At 46.6% G+C, this 4,221-nt stretch overlaps 1 non-coding gene across 1 annotated transcript; it reads left to right on the top strand.

The window, feature by feature from the left end:
* Nucleotides 1–911: 911 nt before the first annotated feature.
* LOC123724160 (U7 small nuclear RNA) lies at nt 912–966 on the top strand. Its single transcript, XR_006756840.1, has one exon. It is a non-coding gene; the product is annotated as a U7 small nuclear RNA (small nuclear RNA).
* The last annotated feature ends 3,255 nt before the right edge of the window (nt 967–4,221 follow it).

Genomic DNA, 4,221 nt, shown 5'->3' with positions numbered 1-4,221 from the left:
CTTTGCTCATAGGGGCTAGCATAATGCTTTGTACAGTATTTAGGATAGTGACCTCTACTGTAAGGCGATGTACTTTGTCCTTATACAGTTTATGATCAATAGTAAATGGAAATGTGATTCTTATCATGTCTGAGCTGGTGTCCTTCAGTATTGAAAACCTGTTCCAGGAATTAGGCCGGGAGTTGTAACCCCCCCTGACCATACACCTCTACAAAGGGTCTCATGCTATGGACCAGGGATGGGCAACTGGCTGCATGGAGCCAGAGGCCCCACTTTTGTAAGCCCATGGCCCATTTGTCTTGTTTTACTCCGTCGGGATATCAACTTACTGTTGAGAGTTAGAATAATAGAATACACAATGTGCAATCTCTAAATTTTGCTGTGCATCAGCAGTTACTCAATTAGCCCATGTCGGCTAAACATTTTTAGATTGGTGAATGAATCTAGCGGCCAGCTATATAAACTTGTAGTAAGCATGGTTGAATTACCGACCTGGGTGGGGCCCGATTATCATCAATTATCACGTTAAAAACGGCAAACATTTGCCTCCACCCTATGGCGAAATGTGTACAATTTCAGAAGATTATCTGTAAAATTGCTAATTTTTCTCTCCGCCCCATAGAATTGCAGGAAATGACCTTTAAAAGGTCAAATGTTTTATCTTCGCTAGCACAAGAGGGGCCACTAAAATGTTTTGCTTGCAAGGTGTGTGGGGGGGGGGGGGGGGGTATGGATGTGGGCATGCACATCCACGAGCCACTGCGGCCCCCCATGATGAGTTCCGTTTTTTTTTGTGGTGCCTACCCGGTCAAAGTTGCCCATCCCTGATATAGACCATATAATGTGTTAGAAAATTGAAAAAGCTCTGAACTATCCGTTCAGACTCCAGTACTACCTACCTACAGCTTATGGAAAATTTGCTCTTTTAGTATTTGTCCAAAAGGTTTCCTCAAGGAGAAAGCCCCCACTTCAAAGATAATAAAACTAAAACACTATAGTAAATACTACAGTAATGTCTAAAAACACTACAGTAGTTAAGTTGTATACAGTATACTATAGTTTTTAACTATACTAATACTACAGTATTTATACTATAGTAAACTGTAAATACTACAGTATACTACAGTCATGTCCACAAAAACACTATAGTATATAAATATAGTAATGCTACAGTATTTTTATACCATAATAGTTTGTCATGTTGGGTAGTCTCCATTGAAACAAGTGACTTGTCCTCTCTTTCCTGCCATACAAAGCTATGACACACACACACACACACACACACACACACACACACACACACACACACACACACACACTTCTCGGTCTAAAAGCCATTACCCTTCCACCTCTCCCTCCCTTATCAACCAACATCCCCACTTTTGTTTTTCTTACTTCGTTTGCTAAGCCCTCCAAATTGTTCCTAGTTGTTGTTTTTGTTATCGTTTGTTTGTTCCTCCAACGACCCTATAGCCTGAGTGGCCATATACCTCTGGTCAAACTGACAAACACACACACACAACCATCTTCTTCCTTATCTGTCTCTTGCTCTCTGTTAGGGCCAATCAGACACCTCGCTGGCTGCCATAGCCGGAGACACGCGCTAGCGACCCTCACTTCAATTAGCTCCTCCGCACGGCGCCCAATTTCACGGCTATAACCCCCCGCCAAGCCCCCACTAGGCTCCCAGCAAGGACCAACGCACCCCATCCATCACCTGCACCCTAGGGGAGGACTAGGGGAGAGGGGACGGGGGTGAAGAAGGGGGCGTGCGCTGGAGGGAGTGACGTATTGCTCCTCAGATGGGGAGAGTGAGACTGGGTAACTTTGACCTGGCTTACAGGCTGTTATGAAGAGAGAGAGGTGGTTGGTTTTCACTGCTGGCTTCCTGTCCTGTGTGTGTGGATGCATAATGTGAATGGTTTAATGTGTATTCAGTGTTCACTGGGTTGGAAGTGTGGGGGTATGACTTATGGTTGTGGATGGGGAATCTAAACTTTGTCCACACACAAGAGAGGGTTTTATATGAATGAGTCATCAGGCCATACATTCATAGGAAGTCACATAGCAAAGTCATGAAATGTGCAGTGTGTGTTTGTGTGTGTGTGTGTGTGTGTGTGTGTGTGTGTGTGTGTGTGTGTGTGTGTGTGTGTGTGTGTGTGTGTGTGTGTGTGTGTGTGTGTGTGTGTGTGTGTGTGTGTGTGTGTACGTGTGTGTGTGTTAGTGTGCGTGCGTGCGTGTGTGTGTGTGTGTGTGTGTGTGTGCTTGTATGCCCATGCTTGTACATTTGTGTGTTTGTACAAAGGTCCTGTGGTGAGAAGACAAGTCAGTGTTTGTTGAGTGGAGCAGTCAAAACAACAACACTATTTGACCTACTGTGAAGTCGACTGTTGTCGCCAGGCAGTTATTTTTGTTATTCTGTCTCTCTCTCTCCCTCTATTTCTCTCGGCTGCTATTTCTCTCTCCCTCGCTCACAGAAGTCATTACCTTACTCACATATTTATCCATGCACAGACACAGACACAGACACACTCATTTAAACCCCTTACTACTACACTGCTCAAAAAAATAAAGGGAACACTTAAACAACACATCCTAGATCTGAATGAAAGAAATCATCTTATTAAATACTTTTTTCTTTACATAGTTGAATGTGCTGACAACAAAATCACACAAAAATAATCAATGGAAATCCAATTTATCAACCCATGGAGGTCTGGATTTGGAGTCACACTCAAAATTAAAGTGTTTAACCACACTACATGCTGATCCAACTTTGATGTAATGTCCTTAAAACAAGTCAAAATGAGGCTCAGTAGTGTGTGTGGCCTCCACGTGCCTGTATGACCTCCCTACAACGCCTGGGCATGCTCCTGATGAGGTGGCGGATGGTCTCCTGAGGGATCTCCTCCCAGACCTGAACTAAAGCATCCGCCAACTCCTGGACAGTCTGTGGTGCAACGTGGCGTTGGTGGATGGAGCGAGACATGATGTCCCAGATGTGCTCAATAGGATTCAGGTTTGGAGAACGGGCGGGCCAGTCCATAGCATCAATGCCTTCCTCTTGCAGGAACTGCTGACACACTCCAGCCACATGAGGTCTAGCATTGTCTTGCATTAGGAGGAACCCAGGGCCAACCGCACCAGCATATGGTCTCACAAGGGGTCTGAGGATCTCATCTCGGTATCTAATGGCAGTCAGGCTACCTCTGGCGAGCACATGGAGGGCTGTGTGGCCCCCCAAAGAAATGCCACCCCACACCATGACTGACCCACCGCCAAACCGGTCATGCTGGAGGATGTTGCAGGCAGCAGAACGTTCTCCACAGGGTCTCCAGACTCTGTCACGTCTGTCACATGTGCTCAGTGTGAACCTGCTTTCATCTGTGAAGAGCACAGGGCGCCAGTGGCGAATTTGCCAATCTTGGTGTTCTCTGGCAAATGCCAAACGTCCTGCACGGTGTTGGGCTGTAAGCACAACCCCCACCTGTGGACGTCGGGCCCTCATACCACCCTCATGGAGTCTGTTTCTGACCGTTTGAGCAGACACATGCACATTTGTGGCCTGCTGGAGGTCATTTTGCAGGGCTCTGGCAGTGCTCCTCCTGCTCCTCCTTGCACAAAGGCGGAGGTAGCGGTCCTGCTGCTGGGTTGTTGCCCTCCTACGGCCTCCTCCACGTCTCCTGATGTACTGGCCTGTCTCCTGGTAGTGCCTCCATGCTCTGGACACTACGCTGACAGACACAGCAAACCTTCTTGCCACAGCTCGCATTGATGTGCCATCCTGGATGAGCTGCACTACCTGAGCCACTTGTGTGGGTTGTAGACTCCGTCTCATGCTACCACTAGAGTGAAAGCACTGCCAGCATTCAAAAGTGACCAAAACATCAGCCAGGAAGCATAGGAACTGAGAAGTGGTCTGTGGTCCCCACCTGCAGAACCACTCCTTTATTGGGGGTGTCTTGCCAATTGCCTATAATTTCCACCTGTTGTCTATTCCATTTGCACAACAGCATGTGAAATGTATTGTCAATCAGTGTTGCTTCCTAAGTGGACAGTTTGATTTCACAGAAGTGTGATTGACTTGGAGTTACATTGTGTTGTTTAAGTGTTCCCTTTATTTTTTGGAGCAGTATATTTATCCCTGGCATGCAGTGGCGACCCGTCATTCAGGGCAGGTGGGGCTGTTTTGAGCCGTACCTTTTGTGCATGTTATTTTTA

This window comes from Salmo salar, chromosome 09, assembly GCF_965601325.2.
Source record: "Salmo salar chromosome 09, fSalSal1, whole genome shotgun sequence".
NCBI classification, from domain to species: Eukaryota; Metazoa; Chordata; class Actinopteri; order Salmoniformes; family Salmonidae; genus Salmo; species Salmo salar.
Note: the sequence above shows the minus strand (reverse complement) of the source record. Positions and strands in the feature narration are given on the sequence as shown.